We start from the raw sequence: 27,265 nt of genomic DNA on the forward strand, positions 1-27,265 counted from the left end.
GAAAAGATTTCTTTCGCTCGACGGAACGTTCCCTTCGGAGATTTATCGCAGCCAACCAAGCTCCGAGTCAAGGGAGAAAGATTATAATTCCCGTGCGTTGTAAGGCCCTGATAAAATGGTCCCGACGCGGAGCGCGGACCTGCCAGAGACTCCGCTCGAGCGGACCTCGCGAGAAAAGGAGCACGCGAGGAGCAGGAAGTCCGGTATAAAAAAGGGGGAAGGAGGAGAAGGAGAAAGTGCGAGACGGAGGTAGCGGACAGGGAGGACCCGTGTCTAACGCGGCGTGAAATCCAACGGGCACGCGCCATTTCACTTAGCCCAAGGCGGCTCCTTTTCCATCGGACCGACTACTACTTCGCTGCTTCTTCCTCTCCGCGAGCTTTAACCTCTGCACCTCATTGTCCCGTCGCCTGGGGTCATCGATTCTTCTTCGGTGGACGCTTTACGCTCGTCACGAGGATTCACCGCGCGTGGAATCGCGCAAAAACCACGTTGCTCCCTTTTTAAAGCCCCCGGTTCGAGGGTTTTTGTAGCAAGCTGCTGTGAGATTGATTTCATTGGTTAAAAAAGAAGGTGACTTTTTGGGCTACTTTGGTTAATTTTCTTAACCCTTTGCGGACGATTGTTCAAACATAATTGTCATGGTAATTTATAATTTCGTATATCCTACATTATATTCTTGATAAAAAATACAGCTATACGTTCAGGTAGTAAAGATTTTTAATTGTTATTTCTTTTACTTTAAATTAATAACACTCTGTGCAAGCTAAGAATGCTCCATCCCCAAAGGGTTAACATCCTTTACTTTTGCAATAAGAAAATTGTCATTTTTTAGATTTGAGAAAGAGGTGTATGTTAATTAGCTTGATTATTGGAGAATTAAGTTTTTATTGGACCTACGTGAAAACTATCTAGGAATGTAAAATGAGGGTGTAGCTGTATGTTAAGTATTTCGGGGTAGGATGTCTGCAGATTTATTTGAGTGTACACGGAAGTAATAAAGCCATAAAGTCTGCAAATCTGGTGGCCACATTTTCCAAAAGAGATTCCAATTTAAATAAAACTTCGAATTTTCTGCAACATCTGTTTCCATAGGTTTATTGTTACCACGTGTTGTTTTAAGACTGTGAAGGATTTTAAGAAACAATTTTGTAGTTCTATGATTATTTTCATTTAATTGAATTTAAATTAGTTCTCATCGACAGATGAAAAGTAGAAAAGAAATCGATAGAACATTCAAGATACCTTCGTGACTCTAATAGCAGAGGGTAGTTAAATATTGAAATATGAATCAAGGTGGAAGATTAAGAGTCTATTACTTACATTTTCTGGAAACCAGGATAGCTTGATATTCTTCCGTAATTACTCTTCTCACGGTAAGTCAATGTAAACCGAAGTCTAATTATTTCTGCTGCGATACCCCCAGCGAAGTACAAACTGCGCGCACTACCCCTCGCGAGGGGATATTTAATCCAAGTTTAATCCAAACCCTGGCACGAGTAGAATGCAAATAATTACCGCAACTATGGTCGTCTACGGAAAATTCACAACCTACCCGGTCTTTGTTTTCTCGAATTATAGCGTCTGCGAGCGCTAGACATTCCATTGTTTCGCGAGGGTGCAACGAAAGTGCCCTAATAAATTTGATAAACTTGTACCTCGCCTGCATCGTTTCTGCAATGTTCTGGTTATCCTTTCTTCTATAACTTGCCCCTAAAATTTTGCTTATTCCGTTCACACTATGGCTGATTATTCTCCAAAGTTATATACCAATTAAACGTTCAAAGAAATATCAAACGTGGCGCCACTCTAGATTCAAAGCACATTTCGGATTTGCATTTATTCTCTATTATTCCTTTCCATAAAGAGTCAACGAACTGTACCTAGTCGTTGATTTTTCGGAACCGACTAAGCGCAGCAAACAGTGGTTTTTGCAATCGTTGCAATAAAATTGTTTACACGCGACGATAGCCGAGGCCTGGTTAAAGGAACAATACGACGCGAGCGTTGAATTTCCATTTAAATTTTCGAGCTGAACGCGAAAATGGCCTCGGGCTATTATTGTACGCGATAAATCCGTTTGTTCTCTCGTTGCCGGTTTTTCAAAAGCCGCGGGAACTCGTGACGCGGGAAATAAAACGAGAGGCTCGTACGCCCCGTAAAGTCCTTTATATGCCACCGAAATCGTTAATAGACTCGGCAGTGGCTGTAACAACGGGAATGTAACCGGTCGAATACCACGGACGACCCGGCTCTGCGACAGTCTGCGCCATTGCACGCGATAAATTCTCATTCTTTTCTCTCTCGCGTTCTTCCAATCCACCCCTTTCCATTATTTCTTCTCTCCTTCTTTCTCCGTTCCGTGTACACCTTCCTACATACCGTTCGAGAGTTCTTTTCGCCACGCGGTTACCACGGACGGAGGGTCGAGGTGTGAACGAAGAACCACAAGTACCCTGGAAAGTGGCAGACCTCCTTTACCCCCTTGTAACCCGATCTCCCTCCAGGACAACGGCTTGCGGACGAGTTTTACACGGTTACGCATTTTCCTCCCACGTTGCGGTCGACCGAGCCAGTCTCGTTCACCTCGCGGACGTTCGACGGGCTACGATCGGTCACGCTCGATCGGATCGTCGACGCCCTCTCCATTTACGAAGAAATCGTTTCAAGGCGTTCGAGTCCGCGATCTGGCGACTAGCCAAACCCTCGCGCCGCACCGTGCCCGGAAATTCAGGTGCAACGAACAATTGGCCACACTGCCAACACGTTTCGTTCCACGTATTACCTTTCCCAGCCGTTACATCATTCTTGCCGTTGCTTTTTACGAAGACATCAATTGGTGATCGAAGATGGTTCGATTAATACTTCGAACAGGATAGGGGTAGTTTGACGTTGGATATGATAAAAGTCCTAAGTGTAATTTTAATAATAATGACCCAGATGATGGGTGAAGGATAATAACATAAATTTTCTTTATATGTCACAACATTGGTCCAATGGACCACCATGACATTATTAAGGTAATATTTAAGATTAACATCGCAAGGTGTTTTATACAAATTTCCAAGAAGTCCCAACTAACGCCAGCCTCCTTCCTCGAAACCGAATGAATACATCCCCGTGAAAGCAAAGACACGGTCGAGAACGTGCCGTATTGGGCGAATAAATCGCGCGATACGCGTATACCGGTGATTTAGTAGCGATAATTCCGTAGAAACGGACGGATTAACGCGGCCGATTCGGTGGATTTATCGGTCGGCCGATGAAATTTATTAGCGGCCCGTCGGGATCCTCCTTTCCTACGAGGATCCGCGATACACGGGGATACCGTTAATTAAAGAAGATTATATCCATGCTTTCGATCATTGCGATACAAACAGGGTGGGGGATGGTCTATAGATACAAGCGGCGAATATACCAGACACGCCCTCGAACGATCGAAACGCTCGTTTGTTCGATCATTCCATCGCATTGTTGAACGTTCACCGTGAAGAACTATTCGAGATCTGAATTTTTAACGAACGCGCGGTAAGAGTTCTAGTCTAATGGGAAAGTTGGCAATTTATGCACGATGTTGGTCGATCGATTTTGCAAGCGATGTGCCGTTTATCCGTCCTTCGTACGACTTAATCGGGCAACGAGCTGCGAAGCTGACTCACCGATCGCTCCTCCTGTCACTCCACGAAGCACCGTTTCGCTCTTTATTATACGCTCGAAAACGGTGCAGTGCGGTTTTTTTCGCGGGCAATATTTTGCATTCCTTAAGGGTCAGTCGAAAGCTCGCGTTGTCAGTACGTTGGTGGGCCGCGAGGTATTCGAGGTTCGATTTACTGCACTATGAAACCGGAGACACGCCTTTCGAACCGGTGTTCATTAGTCATCCGCGTCAGAGGATCACGGGATCTCGAGTTTGCAAGTATAATATAAGCGGAGATGGAGCAAGGTAATCACGAGCAACGTGTTACGAAGCCCTTCAAAATTTTCATGGGACTGGTCATCGTTCTTTCGTCGACGAAAGCTTCGATGGTACCATCGCGTCTCGTTCGCGATTCTTCCTCCGCTTAATCTCCGAACAGATACGCCAAGTCGAACGTGTGCCACGGAGAAGACTTTAATCTCGCTCGACGATCGTTCCCTCGGGATAAGGAAGCACCAGGTACACGCTTGTCCGAAGAACGAACTCGTGGGCGTGCGATAAACATCGACAAACGGACTTCCAGATTTCACTCGATCTCTGTGGACCGGGTAATGATTTTTCGAATGGTAAATTCGGTGTCAGCATCTTGCTGTCTCGTTTATTCTTGAATTTGGAAAATAAAATTAGGTTTATTTTTTAACTGTCAGATAAGGTGGAGTTGAAAGTTTTATCATTGTTTAACTCTTGAACGGCGGACCATGGAGAGAGACCCCATTTTCATTTCCTAAATTTTATACTATTTTTTTTAAATTATTCTTCTAAAATTATACATTTAATTTTAAATTTGTGTTACTATTGACCCAAGCTCCACTGTTCAAGGGTTAATTGATAGGTTTAAGTCCGGAATGAATCATGGAGGTGTTGAATTTTGAACAAAGTATCTTTTATTTGTAAGATGATTTTTATTACACAATGCAATAATCAATCTTAATTTTCGTCGAGATAAGTAGGATGGGTAGGCTGCCTTTAAATATCACCCTTAATGAATTTGCCTGTAAATTTTCGTAATTTTCCATCGAGAAATTCAATTGCAGCCGAGATAACTCTCTTAAATGAATTACTACACTCGTTTGCCTGCGACCAAATTGATTCCACTTCGCGACACGTGCGACCGCTACTTGAACCCGCCACTTGGGAATTGAAAGAAACATCGGTGCATGTGGGTAGCACCGCGGGAAGCGGCGAAATTTCAACGATGTAGCTTCCGTCGAGTGTTTTCGGCCCGCATGCGGACTCGTTGTTGAAATTTAAGGACACCGCAGGCGTGCAGGACTCGTAACAGCGTGTTGTAACGCGAAATCGAGGAGATCGGAACAGCTAGAAACCGGTGAACGTACGCCAGCTGCCTACGGATCGTAATTGGAAAATGACTAATACCTAGCGATAGCAACGTTCGGACTGTTTGCGCAACGAATCGGTGGTAAAAACGATGCAGGCAATTTCCGACCCTTTTTTGGCTATCAACTGGTCTCGTTCGCGACTCTCTCCTACGATCTCGTTACCCGAAGTTTCACTCGATCGCGAAATCGGTCAGCAGCATCGTCGTTTGCTGACTTCCCGGTAGACCGGATAAAACTGTTGATTAAAAGGCGTGACCGTAGATAAGAATGTAATCGTGCGTTTGGATCAATTTATTTTACTCGATGCTCAACATTTCAGTGCATTAAATTTCAAGTATATTTAATCTGGTTTTTATACGATTAAAAATTTTCCTTAGTTTTAATTCGTGCCAGGAAATTAAGATTTTATACAGTATTCTAAGAAATTCATTTAATAATAACCTTGTTTACTGATAACGTAATAATAGCCTGTCTTGAAGAAATAACAAGTTAAGTTAGAAAGGTGCAGCAGGAATTCAATAGAAATTGAGAAACCTACTACTAAACGGTGCATATGAAATAAAATTCCGCTTGTCCTCACACTCGTAATTATAGATTCTAGTCTGGAAATACTGGCAAAACGTTCACGTAGGTGCAATAAAAAGTGTTACACTCCTATTAATTAACACGGTGATTGCCGCGCTGAAAATGGCCATTTCTTACGAGACGTATCGAAGCATTAATTATTAAGAATAGGAATAGTTAATTTTCAAATTTCAAATGTCAAGATTTTAGTTTGGTACCTTACATTATTAGTATGATAGCAATACTATTGAAAATAATATTTTTCTATGTTTTTTTTAAATTATTAGAGCACTGACTTCCACTGCACTCAACGTGTTAATATCAAATATCTATTTTGCATTTGGATATTAGTACCTGAGACATCAACACTAAGCAATCACATTTCTCAAATCACTATCTAGCATCTTCATTAATACCCATATGAAAACTTCTACCTCGAAGAGTGTTTCTTAAGCTTCGAATGGGAGGAAAGAAATGTCTGGCTGGTTTCGAGGCCGGTCTGCATGAAAATCAGCCTGCCAGCGATCGTTTTCGGGGAAGCTAGCCGCGACAAGTCCCGGTATTTGCTTAACAACCGGTTTTCGTTTGCTTCGTGATGCTCCTTGAGACGCGGCTCGCGATGAGAACCCCTGGCATATCGGTCGTCATAAGTCACTCAGCGTGTGGCGTACAAGGTACATGGGTCCGTACGTAGGACCCGGTGGGCCTTTCTCCTCTTTTTTAGCCCTTTTTCTCCATTTCTCCGTCGCTCTCGCTCTCCACCGTAACGGCTCTTACACTCCGGACACTCCCAGACTGTTCAGGACATCGCGTCGTATCCCGCTGTGTCTCGCGTCAGATCTAAGTGGTTCCTCTCATACGTTCGCTCGCTGATCCCTGCTCTACCCTTAATCCAGCATCGAATTCAGCCGGTCCGAAGGAAGATGGAAAACGTTGATAATTGATTCTACCGGCGACCAGCAGCGAGATACCAACCGAGAGGAACCAGCAGCAAGGGACCTAGGGAGACACGGTACCATGGATGGGATATGGATGGGAATGAAGGTCGTAGATCCACGGTGATTGGAAGGACCCGAATAACTTTACACTTTTATGTACAAACGATGGACATTATTTTATTCACAGTGATCTTAAGATACACTTCGGTAAGACTTGCCGATTGATCTCTGATAGGTATCAAGTTAACACATTAACTCCTACGCTAAAAATGTTGAAAGTTTCTTGAAGGAATCTTCAAGTATCAAATCTTATCTATTATTTTTATTATTTCTACTATCCATAATTCTAAATGTCTAATACGAGTAGGATTTCTAATTATGCAAATAGAAGAATTCCTTATACTATGTGATGGATTTTTATGAAAAACTACTTCAATTATTTCTACAAGCTTGAAATAAGAAATCAAAAATCAATTTTGACAGATGTAGTTATTCTAGTGTTAATTTAGACGTTCCATTGGATCAAGATATTTCACTGGGAGTCCGCATAAATTACCGGTGTTAATTGGTAATCACCAGCCTCGTAACCGACCGTATTCTTAATTATTACGATCGTCGGTGTCATAAGCGGACGATCCTGACCGTTTACGGCTGATTTGTGACCGGCATTCGTCTCGGCCAGCAACGTTGGGTAATTAACGCGCGATCCGGCTTGGAACAGCGGCGGGAAAGTACGGGATAACGTCGATAATTGATTCCTGGCGAGTCTATATCGAGCGTGAAACAGGCCGAACGGAGGCCGATAGACTCCGTTAATCCAACAAATAGAATTCGAGCCACCTCGTGTCCGATGCAGTTAAGCCAACCGTGTAGCCTGATCCTGGTGTGCGGATACAATAAGCTCGACCTGTACCTACGTTCTTTTGGATTATTTTCCACGCTGTCCTTAATCCGCCACACCGTTTGCTTTGCATTTATCGAGAAATCGAGCATGCGATTAGCACTGTTACATACGATTTCTGTACCTGCCTTTAGCATTTTTTATTTAAATTCGTCTGATAGCGAAAGTTGATTATAGGAGCTGTGAGAAATTTTAATTGATTATTTTTCTATTTCAATCTCGTAAAATCATCGAGCGATTTATTAATTTTACTAATTTCCTTCGGCTCCGTTTCCCTCCGCGTTAACTCCCGATCATTGGCGTCGAATTAATCAATCAAGAATCCCGTGTCGACGTTGCCGTAGCTCGAGTATCGCTGTCTACTCGATCGAATTAACACGACTCGTTCGAGAGTCCGTCATTCAATTACGCCGCGTCCCTCGTTTTATGCGTCGCGAAGGGTCCGTTGCATAAAAATCATTTATCCGCTCGTTAAAGATTGAACAGGCATCGGGGCGTTCGGACAGGGCAGCAAGATTTAAGGGCCTCGTAAAAGGTAAAAAGAGGATTTTTGCGCTGCTTCATGGACGCGGGACTCTCGTGTTTCCGTTTTTCGAGACTGGCTTCTTTCCTTTCTTATATTTTCTTTTTTTTTATTTTTTTCTTATTTTTCTCCAGGCGTTTGCCGCTACTTAGGTAGACGACAGAGGGGAACACGTTGTACCTTGCGCGACAACCACGGTGTCGTGTAACACTTTATTCGAAGTCTCGTGTTTCCCAGGCAATATTTAATCGATCCTGCCACGATAGAAAATGAAATCCGTCGAGGATCTCGACTGTGCGCATCAAGTCCCGAGATTTGACCTCGCCTCGTCTACTGGGTCACGCGTGTCTCACGACGTACCCCAACCGTTCGCGAGTAATTATTTCTCTGGATAAATTGATTCGATTTGATAGGAAGGAGATAACCATAGACACAAGCAAGGTTGTCTGTAAAACTTTTTGTACAATTTTGATTTTCAACCCTTTGGATCCAATACCGATACACTGTATTAACTCCAAAAGGTGATAAAATAAAAAATTAATTATCAAAGTTAATTAGGTAAAATAAAAGAAAATTTAACAGATACATTTTATTAATGTTCAAGCATTAATTTACATCTGTTTCGAATTCGTGCAACAATAATCAACTGAATACAACTTTTGATACGTTTCTAAATCTGGACGATTTCTTTTGCTAAAAGAATCATCGCCACGATTATTTCATCTCACAGTCTGGAACACGAGGCACCGTTGAAAAGATGGAAGAACATCCAGACGGAGTGTTTCGCACGTTGTAGCGAATTTTGCCGAAGAAATGGCATGGGTCCGATGCTCTTGAGGCTTCCATCCGAAAATAGATCCGACGAGGACGGATCTGGCGTTCGGCTCCGGAACATCTGTGAAATCAATTCCGCACGACATCCACCGGGGTAACAACGAATTGATCCGTTATTCTTGCGTCTCTTTCACCCTGTTTCCGGTCTCGAAGATATTCCAACGGTGAAATATCTGACGCTTGTCCTTATCCAAATGTCCTTTCTGACCGTTGTAGCAGTAAATTCTCCTATCTTTCGCATAAATAAAATCCTGACGACCGTTTGATACGCGAGCTTGTAGTTTTCTGCCCGGCCAGGCTACCTCGACAGCCTCGAACAGTGCTAATGCGTGGAATCGAGGTCATAGATAAACGTTCTGTGCCGGAAGTCGACTGTCCATTCACAGGGGAGGTTGTTCGATTCTTTGAAAATTCAGAGAAAATTCATCAAATGGCTATAGTTTTGTTTCTCTAAAATTCTTCTGTCCGAACTGATCTCGGAATGCTGTATCTAGAAATGAAATTCTTTTTCGATAAAATAGATACCTGTAGTATTTTGTCTGCTGGAATTCTTCAGGACAGATAAAAATGAAAAAAGAAGTAGAAGAAATGTCAATTGTGATAAACAGTAATAAGTATCGCTAAGTAATAACCGACGTTCCAATATGATCTAACCATACTCGGAGGAATATTACAATTAGTAGTCACCTGCTAACGATACCATTGGTAATAAAGTGCTAATGTCTCCAAAATATACCACTCTAGAGTTCTAATGGACATCTGAGCAAACGTTCGAGTTACACTAACTCCTTTTCAATTTGTGAACCCTTTTCTAACGGGTATACTTATAGAAAATTTCAAAATAGTCTCTTCTACACAAAACGTTTAACGAATCTAAAAAGAAACAAACCCCAGGACTACCATATTTCTTCCCGTCCTACCTAATCTACGGAGCATCGATCACACCGACGTTGCGCCAAGGTAACATCGCGAAAGGCAAATAAAAAGTTGGGCCAACACTCGATTAGAATTTACAAATAGACACGTCAAATCATCGTGAACGATTCATGGCGAAAAGAAAACCGCTAGACGTACACACAGTCGAGTGACTGTTGGAGGAGCCGTTCTTATAGTTCGTTACACAGAGATCCATCATCCATTTGGCTGGATCGCATCGTCCGGTTTAATGTTTTACAATGTTGTTTGGCTATCCCATTCACGGAATAACAGAACTATTTCTCTTCGACGCGATTGTTTTGACTGGCGTTGAATGCGAGACGCTGGACGAACCGCCCACACCTTATCCACTCGTTGCCATTTTTCTTCCATTCGTTGTCCGTCGCGCTCCTCCTCGTCATCTTACTTCCCGTTGCTTCTTTTTCCACGAAGAGAGCCGGCTTCCGCTTGCCACTCGAAACAGACGGGATGGAAGGATGATGATCCGCGTGTGGAAGGAGAGGACGTACAATGTCTATTCATCGGCGATCGAAGATGGACGTCCCTTCGACTCGGCTCCCATAGGCTCAGGCTAGCGCCCATTGGAATATGAAAATACCGCCAGGAATTAAAATAACACTGGCACACCGTGAGCACCGCGATCTTAAATAATTCATGGTGCTTTTTACAGCCATCGGATCTCACGGAACGCCCCGCGCTCTCTTGTCAGCCGTGATCGAGCGTTTGTGTGCCCTCGGCGCTGGTGGTATACGCTTCTCGGGAGTTGCTTGATTTTACTTCTGCTCTCGAGAGTTTGGTTACTTTGACATTTCAGTTTGGATCGGTTAACTGTTTCGATACGAAAGATTTATGTACAGGATGTTGATTGTAATGGTAGTCGAAGGAAAATAAGGAACGAACTTAACTCGGAATGTTCTGCGCAGATAATTTATGACGGTAAAAGTTTAGAAGAAGAATAGCGAAGATAAGAAATAAACTCTTCCATTGTCTTCAGAGCTATTCGGATAGCTGATCTTGAAATGACTCATCTTTGCAAGCTGACTGCCTCATCATACAGATGATATTTTTAGTTTCTCGTAGGGTTTCGGCAATCATAGTTAAGGATGTTGATTTTCAAACAAACTTTATCTTCTGCACTGAAATAATAGTTACTTTCCAAGTGACTTTTCGCATTTTAGATAACAAAGATAACTCTCTATTTATTTCTGTATTAAACTTTCGAATGCCCCTACTTGAAATTCTTTCCTCTTAAATCCTTTCATTTTAATTTTCAATTCCTGGTACGTATAATTTTTAAGTAAACAAGCGATTTAAATAATTAAACGTATGTGAACATGAAATATAAAATTAAAGAGGCGCCGGAACGAGTCGGGATCGAAAGCAATTTAAGAAACTGCCAGTCGCTTCTCTCCTTAAATCAGCTTGGTTATCGTTGAACACGCGTCGCGAGATTTCATTGGCACGCTGTTCGCGCGATTAATCAAGCCGCTTGCTCGTGTATCAAGATCGAAAGTGAAACTCCACGGCGTTCGTTTATTAACGGAGCCTATCGATAACTGTATCGCGTTCGACCCATTTGTCACGACGCCCCGAAAAACGCTCGCGGCCTCGAGTCGAGCGACGGCCTGGCTCTCGGGCTACTCGCGTGTGAGAACCGATCGTACGCTCGTTCCTCGCTAAATAACGCGATCGTTAATTAACCGCGAGAGGTTAAAGCAGCTACCAACAGAGCGGGCAGCATCGTAAATTAGGCAACACGCGAGCGATTCTTTCGAAAGCTCGCCTCTCCTGCAGCAGGCAATCGAAACGACAACCTCGAATCCGAGGAACACGCGCGCGTTTAATTGGAGGAGGCGCGATTTACACGGAAATTCTTACGGCTTTTTTTTCTTTAAGACTCGATAAATGATATTTCAGAATAAGTAGTTAAGTAGATCTATTGCAGCAATTTTTTATTAAAAAAAAGGCATAGCAGGATAAAATGATCAAAAGCGCCCTTCAGTCGATTTTACCCGGCGCCATTTAATATGTCAACCGGGAGGATAGTTCGGGGTAAAATAGAAAAATCAGTGTTCAAAAAATGGGAGAAAATTCTGAAATATTCTAGACAAGTTTATTTATGATTGTGAATTTTTTCAGACGTGAAAAATCAAAAAATAGAGGTTTAATAAATACAAAAGTTTTTAAATTCTTTCTTTAATAAACGAAATTACCACTTTTTACAAGTGTGCAAGAGATCCTATTCCGTATGAAAATCCTTGTAATCTTAAACGTGAGAAATGCTCTTTCTCGGTGCTAACAAGACCTATTTTATTCAAAAGAAGAAAAACCTGAACTGTTGTCAAGAACAGAAGAGAAAAGCATTATTCTTCCATTGTTTGAAATTAATTACACCGTAACGGGAAGAAGACAGCGTTCCTGGCGCGAAAACAAATGTCGTACAAGCGATGGAAATCAGGGAACGAGTTACACGACGACTCGTCCAGGCTTTTCTCTTCGTTTGAACAAATAGAAATTCAAAGTCCCGATCCAGCGATTTATGAAGGGGCGCCGTTTACGGTAGTCCCTTGGTTATCGCCGGCCTAATCTCGATCCGCGTAAATCATCGATACCGTGGGGTCAGTTTCGTCTCTTCCGACTTCACCGTCTCTCTCTCTCTCTTTCTCTGTACACCTCTCGGAGCCAAAGCTGATTCCGTGTAAATCATACGAAACGTAGCCGCTCATTAAACCCACGACTGTACATTATCGCGTCCGTACGATACTTTCTCCATGGTGCCACGACTCGCCACACTTATCTTTATTTATCTCGGCTGACTCACGGCTAACCACGCGTGTACACACGACGAGTATGTCCGTTCAGAGGTAGACGGGCATGGCTGGTGCGTGCAATAATGCGAGGATTTCTGTTCGTGGCACGTTCGACCGGTCGAACGTCGCCGAGGACAAGCAGATTCTGGATCCCTACGAGCGTCAGCTACCCGTGTTACCTGCCGGATAAAAAGGTTATCCGGTCGATCACCAGGATCGTTATAATCCTTGCTGGCGTTTCCATTCGAAACTTTGCAACAGGATGAACGTCGGTGAAGAAGCTGAGAAGCAAGCCAACTCCAGTTCTCTGTAAAAACTAAATGAGAGGTCAGGTTGATTCAGCAAATAGGCTCGTTACCAATTACTTACAGGTCGAGAGTCTACCTTGTAAATAGAATAAGTATATTTACTTGGAAGTTGAACATCTCTAAGAAATCTTGACAAGTTTGAGAAACTTGGTGGTTCTGATAAATTGGCTTTCTGCAAAGAGTCTACATTTCTTGGAAGACTGAATCGTTTACTTGATAATCTTCGTAAATATAATAATTTGATAAATTGATTTGTAAAGTAGTTTGTTGCTGAATTTCGAACGACCTCCTTATTGAAGTGCTTCAATATGTTGATTCTAAGGATGCAGAAAAATTTTGTGAAAGTATTGAAAAGTTTTGAAAACCAGTTAACTTTCATAAATTGCCTTGTACGTATTGATAGATGTTTGTAACTCTCGTTGCAAGTTTCCAAACGAATCGATCAATGTAGAACCTTGAATTGTTGCAGTGTACTTGTTTAAAGTTGAATATTTTTTGAAAGTCTTGGAAAGTTTTGAAATCATGTTAATCTTAATAAATTGATTTCTATTATAAGTAACGATGGGTGTTGATACAAGTCTGTAATTGTGAATATTTATAAAAGTCAGAGAATTTTAACAAATGATTTAATCAATTCACTTGTAAGTAATGAATAATTCCAAAGCCCGCGATCAGATACGATTTGCTCGATAAACGGGCCCCGTGTCGATTCCCAAGGACCCCGTTCTACAGGGCACCGTAGAGTTCTGCTGAAAGTAGATGTGCTGGTCGATAACCGGTAGCCCCTGCAGTTCGTTCTGGTTGAAGGTACTTCATTTTTCTATCTTCTTATGCTAATGGTCGTTCAGCAGAGATCTTATACGGCTTAGCTGCTAGTAACTATCCATCTGTGGGTCGAGATTTAAATTCAATCGTTCTTCTTCAGAGCCAGAAGTAATTCATTTTCCCACCAAAACACGGATAATTTTTATGCACAAACCGTCATGGTTTTTTAAACAGAGTAAACAAAAATTTAACTGGAAATGAAAGTTAATTATTTATGTAATTAGATAGGAGTCAGGTTGGATCCAAAATTCGTACTATCTTCCTTATTAGAAATTATTACTCTTGGTATATTTAATAAAAATAAGAAATTTGCTTCACTTTGAACAAAAATTCTACTTATGCAAATGAAATAAACTGTTACACGTATCTCAAGATTAAAATTCAATCGTTCTTCTTCAAACCCAAAAGCAATTAATATTCTCCTATTACAAGACGAATAATTTTCCTGCTCAAACGTACGCAGTTGTTTAAACAGAGAGGGCAGAAATTCTATTACCATCTAGCAGGATCTAATCCCAACAAATTACCTTAATCCTCCAACTAGGATAGCAACAAGAACATCTACTTAGCGGGTCCGTGCAGCGTATAGGTCCCATCGAAGATCGAGATAGCATGCTTGATAACCGTTCCTCGCTCCGGCAAACAGGAACGCGAGCTCGAATGTAAATTAGAAAGCCAAGTGGAGGCGCGTCTCGATAGGAAGGTGGTAAAAAGGTCCCAAGGACCCCCCACGGAAGCGAGTAATATCGAGAGACGCGACGGGGCCAGGCTCGTACGTAATACGAGAGTATCGATATGGCGCACGTGAAACGACCCGTATAGAGAAGAACCAGGGTGCCCGGTTACGAACGGATCTGACACGTCGGTAAATTTTCTCGGTGATCACCTGGCCGCGACTTTACGGCAAACGAAACAGTCCCGTCCCCCCGTGTAGCTGGTAATATTCTGTCGAATTTACGGGGAGAAGTGCGTTACGACTTTATTATGGGACGCCCGTGCCAACCTGGCAGCGCCCACCTTCTCTCCGCGCACCTTTCTCCGAGCGAGTGAGGAACGCTCCTTTGTAAATTCCGGCTTTTTATAACGCTGCCACGGAGTCTATGGGAAAAACTCGCCCGTGGCGACGAAACTCTGGTAGCCGTTTAAATCGAGCGAATTCGAGCGAGAGAACGGCATCGAGTCACGTTCTCGCGCGGATACGGGAAGTTCGAAGGGGCGAGGGTGGAGGTTTCAGATTTAGTGAGCGAAATTTTGGGGGATGGAGCTTGGAGAGGTAATTGATTATCGTTAATGATTGTTTGGGAAATGAGGGAGGAGGATGTATAAGAGGGTAGAGTTGATATTGTCCTGTGGTAAAATTCATTTTATTGGAGAGGATTCATTTATAGTTTTGATTGATTTATGTATTATATTAATTAGAATTATGATGCAATTAAGGGAATCGTAGTATTACAGCAGGTAGGGAAATTCAAAACTTTTGAAAAATAAAATGTTTTATTTAAATTCAAGGAAACAAAAGCGTCTGAATTTTTATGTAAACGTTTTCAAACAAACATTCGTAAATAATTTTTGCACATGACTAGGTTTCAAAAAATTATTTATTATTCATTAAGTAAAATTCGTTCCCCTAGAAACTTCAATTTTAAACTACATTAAAGAATCAATCACCTTACAAATTGTAGTCCTTACGTCGTAAAAAATCTGCATACAAAATATCAAGAAAATTGAGTCACCATGAATGCTGACCAACGTTTAACATCCTCGACGTTTATTTTTTCTGTTGTCTGAGATGAACGCAATAACGAGGAATGATTTTCAAAGTAGAATGCAGTTAGTGGCCCGATCGCGCTGCTCACCCCGAGAAACAACGTATTTAACGATGAAACGTACGATCGGCGATAAGGCTCGTTACGAGTCACGATACAATAAGTGGCAAATTATCCGTAAATTGCCACTTACCGCAACGCTCGGACGAAAAAATCTGAAACTCCTCGACGCGTCGAACGGAATCTTTCGCGGGCAGCCCACATTTTATCGGTTATATTGCGCGCCCACGGTGTTTACGATCTCCTCGCGAACACTTTCTGTTACAAAATAACGTTCGATCGAAACAAACACGGCCCGGTTAACGTGAAACGATCTCTATTTTATTGATACCTTTGGAGATCTCTCTGTTTCCAGAGGAACTTGAGAATATCGATCGAAATTATGACGGTTCGATCGTTTCTCATTTTTATCCCCTCGATTTTACAACTTCTAACGCGAACAATGTATTTCTGTGAAGGAATTTATGCCTGAAATTTATTCACCGCTGTGTTGTAATCCACACAACGTATTCTCTAAAGGAATGTATTTTGTGCTTTATTCGTGAAAGTGTGGGATACAGAAGAAAATACGTGACCTTTATAAAGTATTTCGAAATGTTAGATTATACAAAAATACGTGAGAATATAAATATAAAAATAAATAAATTTAATTTATGGGATAAGAAAAAGAAATTCCCAAGTAATGATAAAATAATTCATAGTTCTACATTCTAAAATACTTTCTAATTAAAATTATTTCAGTTAATTTTCTTATTTCACGGTAGAAAATTTCAAATATTAAGTTTCAGAAAGTATTTGAAATACTACTGAATAGAAAAGAAAAAGAGAATGCTTGGATGAAATAAGAAAAGCTATTACAAGAAAAGAAAGTACCTACAAAAACAAGGATTCAATTAAACGATCCAGCGTTTCGGCATTGAATCCGCGTCATTTCATCGATTGTAAAACGAACATCGCCGGAAAGCGTGAAGAGGGTGGAACGAAAGCTGGTCCCTTTCGAGCGGACGCGACGAGTGGCCGGTCGATCGGCTTCTTTGCATAAAAATGGCCACGAATTAAAGCTCTTTTCAAGCTCGAACATTCGACCAACGCGTGAATAGCAACATTGAGCGACGTTCCACGACTCTGGGAAAAAGGAAGGGTGGTTGGTTGCGGCCGATTCGTATAATTTCAGCGCTCTTTGTAAAACGCACACGTCCACGCGTTCAAGTCTCCGAATACGAAATTTTCGATCGTGGCGCCAACGTCTCGATCATGTCTATACCGATTAAAAACGATCAGACGATCACTCCATCAAGTCGTACGTGAAAAATTAAATAATTATACATTTCATAATGTTGCACATAAAATGCACATGATTTGAAAATTGCTATAAAACACCCTTGCAATTTACAGATGCAAGAGTTTGGATTAAATTTTCAAATTATGATATGGAATTGTTATGGTATTGATATTTGCCTCGTCCCTTTTCTTGAAAAATTGCCTGTTTCCGGTGTGCTTGCAGCGCAACACCCAGAAAACCGTCGGAACGTTTTCGGTTACCGTAATAATAAATGCACTCGTTAAAAGGACTCATGGGTGTCTGTTGGCCAGTCAGAATTATCGAAGTCTCAAGGAAATCCGACCTCCTCGTAGGCGGCTTTGCGGTGCTAAGACGCGTCGCCTACCTGTGGCCTGTGGCATTTATTAAATCTTATTCTGGCATCTTCTGCCTTTCCTTCGTCTCGGGTTACCCCGTCGCTCGTATCCTGGCCGCGTTCCCAACCAGACGCATTTTAGATACCAGCTTCGATTTTGCTGTCTTTTGTTGCGCGATTTACGGCCACCTTTTTCTCCTCTTCATCTTTCTATTCCTTTTTTTTTCTCTCTCTATCTCCCGATAACTCGTCTCAGCCACCTGCTCAATCGAACGATGTTTCGATTAAACGCTGAGTGGAAATCGTTGGAGCCTCTTCCGTAGGGAGGGAGTCTTTCTTCCGGAGAAACGGAAGAAGATTCGACTAAGGGGGTGGACTTTATTAAGTTCCTCGTGAAAAAGTCCCCCTTTTCGTCGAGTGAATAGGGATTGACGGGAGGGAGTAATATCTTCTATAATTCATCGTCATAATTTCGAGTCAGCCAGGAATCGTATAATCCGGTAAATAGAATCGGAAAGGTTAGCCCGGTCGGATGAACGAACGTGTCTTTTTCATTTTTGATAGATCGTCCATCTTAGGTGGGCGATGATTTATTTTCATAATTTATCCCGTGCCTGTGTAGCTGTCAATATGGCGACGAACGTACAGATCCTACGGATAAAGTTCACGTTTCGGTTTCGAAAACAGTGTCCCGGCCATTTCCGAAACGATCCTCGTCCATCATCGTCGCGAGACAGTTGCGTCCTCGTTGCGAGCCAGGAGGTCGGCCGCAGCGGTGTTTGCAAACTTCTGTGAAACGTCCGGTTTGGGTGCGTCGCATACGCACCCTTCACATGGCGAACAATAGGAAGGAAGCTCGGTTTCGAGCTGGCAAGAAAGAAACAAGTCCATTCTGAGTGAAATACGCGCGTAACTGCGTCTTTTTTCGGGAAGGCTCGAGCGAGAAATGGTGTCCAGAAACTGGTCGGGAATGGACGGAATCCCGCAGCGTCGGTCTATCGGTCATTTAAGTCTCTCTCCTTGTTCCCTGCACTCTTCCTTCCTTTCCCTCTCGCCCGAGTATGGCGAGTTTCAAGAGGAAAGGAAGGATGACTCGACGGTCGCTACTCGCTCCGACCTTTCAAAGACACGGGGCTTTCGAAACGGAAGAGAATAGCCCGTAACTTTAGACCAACTGTATCTGAAGAATTTTTGTCATTGGACGCGTTGCTTTCTACGCTCATTTCCTTAGAACAAGCGGGGCAGATTGGGACTCTTCATACAGTTTTTGGAATTTCACGTATCAACTTCTCTTAAATGTTACTTATAGAATTTTTTCTTTTTTCTTAACGAATGCTATATATTTACAGTTACATTAATCTTTTACAAACGTAGTATTTGAATTCTTAAATCAGTTTAGAAAAATGAAGCGAATTATTTTCAAAGGGTTGAAAATAAATAACACATTGCTATGATGGTAAGAATTAAAGAGAAAATTTTATTCATACAATCTTCAGATATACAAAGGAACTTAATATCGTAGATCGTTGAATTTGTCCTCGTAATACTTATCATGCTAGTGGTTGCTATTACTGTTCCAAGAGAGGAATACTTCTGTAACGTATCACTAAACCGTGAACAGATAACGAACCTCCTCGCTGGAACGCTCGAGCGTTGAACCGTTACAATGGAAAGCTTAAAAAACAGAGACTTGCTCTGTGGCAGAGAAGAAGAAAGGAGGAAGAACCGAGTGCGGGAGACAGTGTGCCCCGTATATATTGCACCTGGATCGCGTTCCACGTTGCGCCGATATGGTCGCGTTATCTGTCGGTCCCGACCACCCGGCCGCGTCCCGTCGTCCGGTCAGCACACGATACACGCTGTTGTGTACACCGTGGAAGATAGGTCGCAGGAAGTCGTAATCTTTAGCTGCTGGAGTATCTAACCCCGCGTTTCTCGGCCCGTGACCAGGTTGGATGACGCTCGATTATTCACCCGTTAACCCGAAACCAGGCATCCGTGATTCGCACGCTGAAACAATAACCCAGGAAGTTGGCAAGTAACTCGTGGGAGCGATTAGAAGATTTGGAAGATTCGTCGAAACTTCTTAAGTAGTTTCTGGTGTACTTGGAACAATTCCAAGTAGAATTGATATTATAATTTTTACCGATACGAGATCACGAATGCTCGTCGTTCGCGCTCGGAAGGGAAGAGCGAGTAATTCACGCGATCGAAGCGTGGCAACGCGAAACGTAAGCTAATTTCACGTCGAATGAAAGCGTCTAATGCCGAGACGAAGAGAAAATCCGTTTAGCTTGGGCCGGGCTTCTTCTCAAGATAAATTGGTTTCGGGGGGGGGGATTTCTAAAGCGGCTCCTACCGCGCACCAAGTTGGAGGGTGCAAAAGCGGATCCTTTTGTAGACTGGCGGCCCTCCCTCGAGTGAGGATCGTCGGTGACGAAGAAGACGACGAGGAGGACGGGCTGGACGCTGTGAATGTCAACCGTGACCCAACAATGGTGTACGAGGAAGATGGAGCCGGGCTGCGACGAGGGAACAGACTTTCCAACTTCCATCACTTACAAAAACCTGTATTTCCGAGCTGCCGGTGGACGACGCTTCTGAGGACTTCATCCCGATAGACCGGGGTCTGTCACGCGTTGAAAAACACGGGAAAACAGAGTTTCCTTCCTCGCTTCGGTGTCGGTGGTTGCTTTATTTGGTCGCGAGCCGATGAAGGCACACCGAGACAAGCACAGCTGTTTATTACTGAAAAGAACGTGGTTATGATTTATTTCAATTTTCTTACAAATTATAGTATAATCATCTTACAATCTTAACATTTTTACGACCACTAGCTCAATAAGATTTACGACCTCTGTAATTTTATGTGTGCTTTTATATCTTAGCAGAGTCTACTGATTAGATTATCTTTGAATAGTTTCATTAATGCGTCAAGAATACTAATTTATAAAATTTTTAACATTTACGTATTTCCGAATAGTCCAAGTTATCTAACCTTGAGGCACTATCAAAAATATTTAAATTATTTCGTGATAGAATGTAGTTTTCAAAGCTTCCAACAACGTCGGAAATACACGTTTCCAAGCAACGCGATGCGATAGTTGGAAAGCACCTGAAAGGACTTCGTTCCAATGGGGTTCGCTCTGTCACAGGTATAAAAACATGGGAAAACAGAGTTTCCTTCCCTTGTTGGTCAGCAGTGGCTTCATTTGGATGCACGAGACGTAGAAACACGACGTGATTTCATCGAGTCTCCTTAAATAGGGAAACTCGAGTCGCAGAGACGCGAGGAAAAAGTCGATCGAGGACGGCGTGCAAAGTTTCGTTGGCACCCTTTTGTCTTGCCGTGACTTCCCTCGCGAAAATCGTTCGTTTGCGCAAGTTTTTAGGTTTCTGTTGGCGACGAGGACGAGAAGTATCGCCGCCGAAGGCGTTATTATGGAAAGTTCGCTTTGACGCTCACCCTCGGTCAGGTACACCCTCTCTCCGTTTCGATGAAAAAGAACGAAATTGAATTCGCGGCAACCACAATAAATTCGTCGAGGAAAAACCGTCGTCGCAGACGAGCGATCGGTGCCGCTGAGAAAGATCGATGAAAAACGGAGAAAAGTTGATCGAAAAGTTTCCTCTTTCCACCCTTTCTCTTGAATTATTCGTCGCGCGGAAAGTAAGGGTTCCTCTGGCGAGCCGCGGCTCGTTCGAGCGTAGGGAGAAACGCTTTTTAGCAAGAAGCTAGGTCGGCAAGTCCGTTCGTGCTAGTGACTCTTAAAATTTAAGTTCGACGTCGAGTTCCAAGCATTGTTGGCCAACGAACAATCGTGAATTTCTTCGGTCGGATCGACTTTTAGCTAGACTTCAGTCGGATACTTGCTGGCTATTGTCGAGAGAAGAATCTTTACGGCTCGAGATCGTTAATTAATATCGCTACCTATCAATCAACGGGTCGAGACTCGAGCCCGTGTACTTTTCGAAAATCCACCAACCGAGAGATTCGACTCGAATCGTTGAGCCTTGATGAATTTAATAAGAAGAGTTCGCCCGGTTGGCGAGCAACCATTTCATCGTCTCTCGCCGTCGCACCTTGCAACGTGTTCCAGCTGAAGAATCATAATAGACCACCTTGTGCGTGCGCGGAATTACAGTCATCGTCATTGTCGCGCTCCTTACCCGTTGGGGTGACGTGAGATCGTAATCAGAACCAATCCTCCGTCGTGGTCGTTCGTCATTCCTATGCACCATAGTTGGATGGCTGCCTCTCCGGTAGAAAAGAGCCAACCCTCCGTTTTTCCCGGCTATTCCGGGGAGAAAGTGTCCGCGTCCCTAGGGCTGGGCGAGTTCCCTCGCGGCGCAACGAGACGCCGAGGTTACCGTGCAAGGGGACACATGGCGTGTACTACTCGCGATGGTACGTGTCTGCTCGTCAAATGGGATTTTTTACCACGACGTTTCAAACGCGGCTGGAGGAATAGTTAATTTTTCCTATACGATGACCGTGCAGGCTGGAAGCTACGAGTTAGGTGGGTCGAGAGTTATTGATGTCGAAAACGCAGGGTGCTCGTAGGTGGTCGGCTGTTTAACCATTCAGGCAAATCATTTCGCTTTTATTGCAGAAAGAGAAGGATGAGAGAATGGATAACCGTTTCAGAGAAATCTATTGCAGGAGTGGGATGCGTGTAATAAAACAGTTCGGGATTGTAATTTAGCTTGAAATATTAACCCTCCGAACGGGGGATCATTTTCCTTCTGGATAGGTCTCTAACTGGTACTGGAATTACCATCGCTATTTATTTATTAAGATATCCTCTCGTAAAAATGATACATGTTATATTTGTTCATCTTGAATATTTTTGAAACACTTAAATGTTAAATTAACTGCTGATGAATGATGTTTCGAGAAATCAAAATACAACGTAAGTTTCATTATTTATTATCAATTGCAATATTATAATAGTACAATCATTATTAATGTATGCTTGCAAAAGAAACGAAAGTACCGGATGTATCTGTCACGAAACTGCAATATCCTGTATCGCTCGTCTCCTATTATTACTCGTGAACGAGTGCCCGTCGTCGGTCATATCTCGTTCCATAGGGTCGCGTTAAAAAAGCAAGAGTATAAAGAGCATGCGAGAGGTAACGAGCAAGGGTGATTAGCATTTTATTGGTGACGCGTCTCGCGATAGCTTTGGGCAGAGAAATAAAGGAGGAAAGGACGTTAAACTTCATCGTCCATCGGACACGCCTTGTCGCTGCAGGTGTGCTCCGCTCGGACGTTATTTATTGCACAAGGTCCGCGAGCCTCCTACAACGGGGTGTTTCGTTATTTATACGTCGGACGCGACGCTCATTTTTGCGCGGGCCGGTCCCGACGCTCACGGAATTCGTCCTCGTCCAAAACGACGACGAGCGCCGTCGTTGCAGCCACGACGACACAACACCATCGGCGCTCGAATGCATCGGCTCCGTGGTCCATGCGACGTGTTTTACACACCGGGTGAAACCTTAGATGGGGATTGTTCGGGCTCTCCTCGAGGTCCGTCCCGTGTCCTCGAAGTCGCTAGTAGATACTCGATCTTGATAGGAGGTAGGTCCCGTGGAACCGGTCGTGACTGTACCTACACGAGACATCATTAATGCCACCGGGGAACGAGCGGCGAACGAAAATCCTCGTCCGTGAGGCAAGGGTGACTGCCGGGTGCCTTCTCGGGCCAACACGATTTCTCCGTCTGCCAGCAACCGGCGAAAGAGAAAGGGGGAAAGAAAGAGAGAGATAGGGAAAAAGGAAAAAGCAAAGGAGCCAGGGAACGAGGCGAAACCTCTAGGACGATAATTAGCGATCGAGGGTCCCGAGGAAGACTCGGGCCATCTCGTTATCCACGCCACGGCGCCCAGCGTGACGTCATCGCGCGTGTGGAGTCTGCCGCGAAAAGGTAAGGCGGTACGCGTCGCGTGCACGCGCACGCATAAACAGGTGTGCATGTACGAGGCACACGATGTTGGCTGGAGTAGCAGGTAAGAGGGATAAAAAAAGAGATAGAGAATAAGAAGAAACGAGAGAGGAAAGCAGTTCAAATACACATAGAAACTGATTCCATGAGGTTACATAGAGGTTGAGAGAATCTTATGGTTGTGTGAGATACGCTGGTTACTGGACGAGAGTGGAGAGGGAGCATGCGCGGCGAAGCGTCCCGAAGTCGACCGAAAGGCTTCCCCCACCCTACCGGTTGACTCGATCGGATCTCGGATCTCCGCTTTCGTGTTTCCTCGGTTGCGCATTCACGTCAGTGCGCTCTTGGCCGTTGTTAGGGGTGGTTCGTGTTCCGAGCCGATTACTCGCACGTGTATCGATATACCCGTCGTGGCTCGAACTAAGCGTTGTGTCGTCGGACGCGTCGCTAGCGGGAGCGTGCGCACGAAGGAAAATATTTGGAGAAACGTGTCCGGTGTGTCTGTGCCGAGGAGGGGAAACGCGTTGTGTGATCCGCGCTGCCGTGTGCAAGCATTCGACTCTGTTCACCGTGACACGTTACCGTGCATACGTTTTACGGAGCTGATTTAGTGGCGGGCACCGGCCTCTGGTAGTGTATATACACGATTCAACGAAACCACGAGATAGAGGGAGAAAGAGAAAACGAGAGGCTGTCCGTGTCTGCGAGAAGAGAAAAAGCAGAGACCGGAAGAAGAGCGTAGAATCTGAACGGTGGTCTGCTTTTCTCCAGCGCTGCTACGTTTGCTGTTTGTTATTTCGTTTTCGTTTTCGTTCGGCCGATAATGGATTAATTTTCGCCGGGGAGCTCACCCCGGCGGCGGCTGTACCCGAAGAGAGGCCCCCCGAACCCCCGAGAGCACAGCACACAGCACCGCGGCGGCTCCAGAACTCTGCGATAAATCAAGGTGAGATCCGGCTTTGTTTTCGAGAAGGGTGTTCCGATAGCCGGCCTACCATTGACCAGCCTCCTCGCCCGAACCGTTTCGCGTTCTCCTTTCTTCCGTTTCACTTTATCCGTAGCCCGGTACACTCGCGATTATCTTCGTCCCTCCTCGAACGCTGCAAACGAGCATCCACCGGCGTGCAGCATATATTTTGCGGCCTCTCGCGCGCCTCTCTATCTCTCTTTATTCTTTACCCTGTCTCACTGTCTCCTCTCCGGGCTCCGCTGCACTCTCGTGCATAGGGACGAACGAGAAACACATGCACGCAAACTCCACAGGCCAACCGAGCCAAGCACCCTACGTTCTCTTTCGGTCCTTCTGCATTCTGAATGCCGAACGACAGACCTTGCTTCCAATTCCCCTTCTATTTTACCGATGCCTACCGAATCTCTTTCACCCAACCCTTCTTCCGCCTCCCTCTTTCTACCCTCGCCTTTGCCTTCGTTCCACGTACCATCTTCTTCTTCGAATCATCTATGCAAATCCGAGTCTAATTTTACGGATATACTCTCTAACGATAAACAAACTTGTATCAAATTGTCGAGTTGATCTCTTTTTGGAAATGTATCTGCTTGTCGCGATGCACGGTTACGGTCATGAAGGTAGCGATGGGTAGTGTAGCGATGCCAGTTTATGCGCCATTGTTTCCTCGTGGAACATAATTGATACCCTTTCGAGATACATACTTTCGCGAATATATATAGGCGCGCATCGATCGTACGTGTGAATCGAATACGCTCCGAGTTGGCTTTATGACGGGCTGGTTATCGGAGCATCACGCGGTACGTAAATAATATACCACGGCTTGGACACGAGAGGTGTATTATGGGCATACTGCTGAAACGGGTCAGGTTAAACTTATTGTCTGATAAGTATTGACGATTATAAAAATGACTTACCCCGTGGAAACGGAGTAGTACGTAAAATTTCATATGATGAAGTTTCGAGGCTTCTAACAAGGAAGGATCCTGACCCTGAAAATTCACAAGTATATTCACAAAGTTTCATAATTCTTTTAATTTTCTGGTTCAGGATCATTCCTTGTAAGTATATATAAGACAGATTCAATAGGAAAATATTAATATAAGAAAATGATAAATTATAATGAATTTTAGATGGAAATTTCCTGTGTTACATCGGTGCATAAAAACATTGTCACAGAGATATTTACCCAAAAGTGTTTTGTTTGGCTGCCGATCCGAATCTTCGATGCTCCATTTCGAACGATCGTTGCTCCGTTTAAAACATTTGGTAATCGAGGTGACAATTTCGATCGCGATAAATGACGATAGCTTACGGTGGAAAATTAATTTTGTGGAACATTGTGTAAAATCAGTGTTCATTTGACCAAGTAACAATTTCTTGTCGCTGCTATCACGAGTTTACTTATCTATGAAGTCTCGTTTGCTGAAAATGAAATTGAGTACCGAATGACTCAATAAAATTAATAGATTAATTGCCTCTTATGATTTATGACTGATATTATTATTTGCAATGTTACCTCAATATTGGATTTATTATTTTGTAGAAAGTCCTTTGCATTATCAATAATCAGAGTGATATAAAAATTAATCATATAATTTTACTTTTAGCCAACTACATCAATATAGTGTTTTAAGATTTTCTTTAATTTTACAGGCACGAAATAAATTTCACAATAATTCATCAATGTTAACAGAATCCCATTTAAATGATTTATAACAAGCTTAACTCGAACCGTGTTCGCCGTTTGAACGTGGAAAATAAAATTAGCAGAGGCAAAACGAAATCTCCCATAAATTATGCATCAACGATTCCAAATTTGGCCGGATGCTTGTTAAACAAGTAGCCAATCACGGTACACCAAAGTTAGCCGGACGAGTCAATGCTAACAAGGCTAATTTGTATACCGTGATTAATCAAAACGCGCGAGATGGCGAAGAACGTAACAAGCGTAGCAACAGCAATCAATCCGAGCAACGTGAAGGAGAATCGTCGTTGCTTATTTCGTGACACACAAGCGTCCGGTTGTCGTATATATCGTTTTTCTCGAAATTTGCATAAACGTACGTTCGCCGTCGTGCATAGATACGAGCCGTCCTTGATCGAAGTCCTTATTCGTAAACGGAGCCTCGTTGCGTATGAATAACAGGTACGCAATTACAAGAGCGAACAGATGTCATCGGTAAACAAAGTTGACGAGTCTGCTCGGGTTCGGGCAGCGATTGTCGAGTATTAACAACACGAAAGCGTACGCTGGTCGACTCGTTTCTGTGTTGCAACTATACGCGAGCACCTCGTTCTGTGACCAATGATGATAGGCTAGTGATCACTTGGAATCACTTGGAATACGTGTACATACGCAGCGAGCTGTGTAATTTAGAAATGTTAGAGAGTTTCGAAGGTCTTGAAAAATCCTGATCTTTCGCAAGATATTGATTTTATCAGTGTTTGAACGAGCAACAAGTTAACCGGTGAAAGACGGTCATTCTATCAGGTCATTTCATAATTCCTTTATGTCATTTTTCTTTGCAAACAGATATATTAGATATGATCGTTAACGGGATTTTCTACTTAGGTAAGGGTAAAAACTGCTGAAATGTTTCTTTTGTATAGGTGTACTCAAAGTTGAAATGTTGAATTTTTTATTTCAGGTATTATAATTAGATATTTTTAAGATAACCAGGTATCTATGATATATCCAGCTAGACAAAACCAGGTATCTCTAAGTTAGACAAATTCTAATACACTCATCGATTTTAATATAAAACCCATGGAAGTCTGTTTTATTTCACGTTCATTCTCTATTACTAAATAAGGAACAAACTGCTGTTCACTCCAAAAATCTACAAATCTCTCAAATGAACAAAGTGAACGAAAGAAATAAATCTACCAGACGGTTGCATATTAAAGTCAATCTTTCCAAGTACATCAGGAATGAGGTGTCGAGCTATTTCAACTCTCAATAGATCTCGTCCGAGGGGCACATATATTTCGGCGTTGGTTCGGCTATTAAACGGACGGAACGAGGTAGTTACGAGGAACGTATTCATCGCGTTGTCTCCGTTCGTGGTTGTCGGTGAAACGTGCCAAAAGGATCGCGACGAGTCCGCGACATCACCCACCTGGACGACGATATATCACGCGAAACGAGCACGGTTCGACTTCTTATTGGCTTGGCAAGCAGCGCGAACTGTCACTCGAGCTACAT

At 43.3% G+C, this 27,265-nt stretch overlaps 1 protein-coding gene across 3 annotated transcripts in view; it reads left to right on the forward strand.

Annotated features, from left to right (window-relative positions):
* fz2 (frizzled 2) overlaps nucleotides 1-27,265 on the forward strand; it is a 98,136-nt gene that overhangs the window by 34,005 nt on the left and 36,866 nt on the right. The window contains exon 1 of one of the 3 annotated variants that reach the window (XM_034330279.2): nucleotides 23,403-24,036. The exons of the other annotated variants lie outside the window; for them this stretch is intronic. The gene's annotated coding sequence lies outside the window, so the exon portion shown is untranslated. Of the gene's footprint in view, nucleotides 1-23,402; nucleotides 24,037-27,265 lie in introns of those variants that run through there. 3 annotated transcript variants of the gene reach the window in all.

This window comes from Osmia lignaria, chromosome 2 (assembly GCF_051020975.1).
Source record: "Osmia lignaria lignaria isolate PbOS001 chromosome 2, iyOsmLign1, whole genome shotgun sequence".
Lineage (NCBI taxonomy): Eukaryota > Metazoa > Arthropoda > Insecta > Hymenoptera > Megachilidae > Osmia > Osmia lignaria.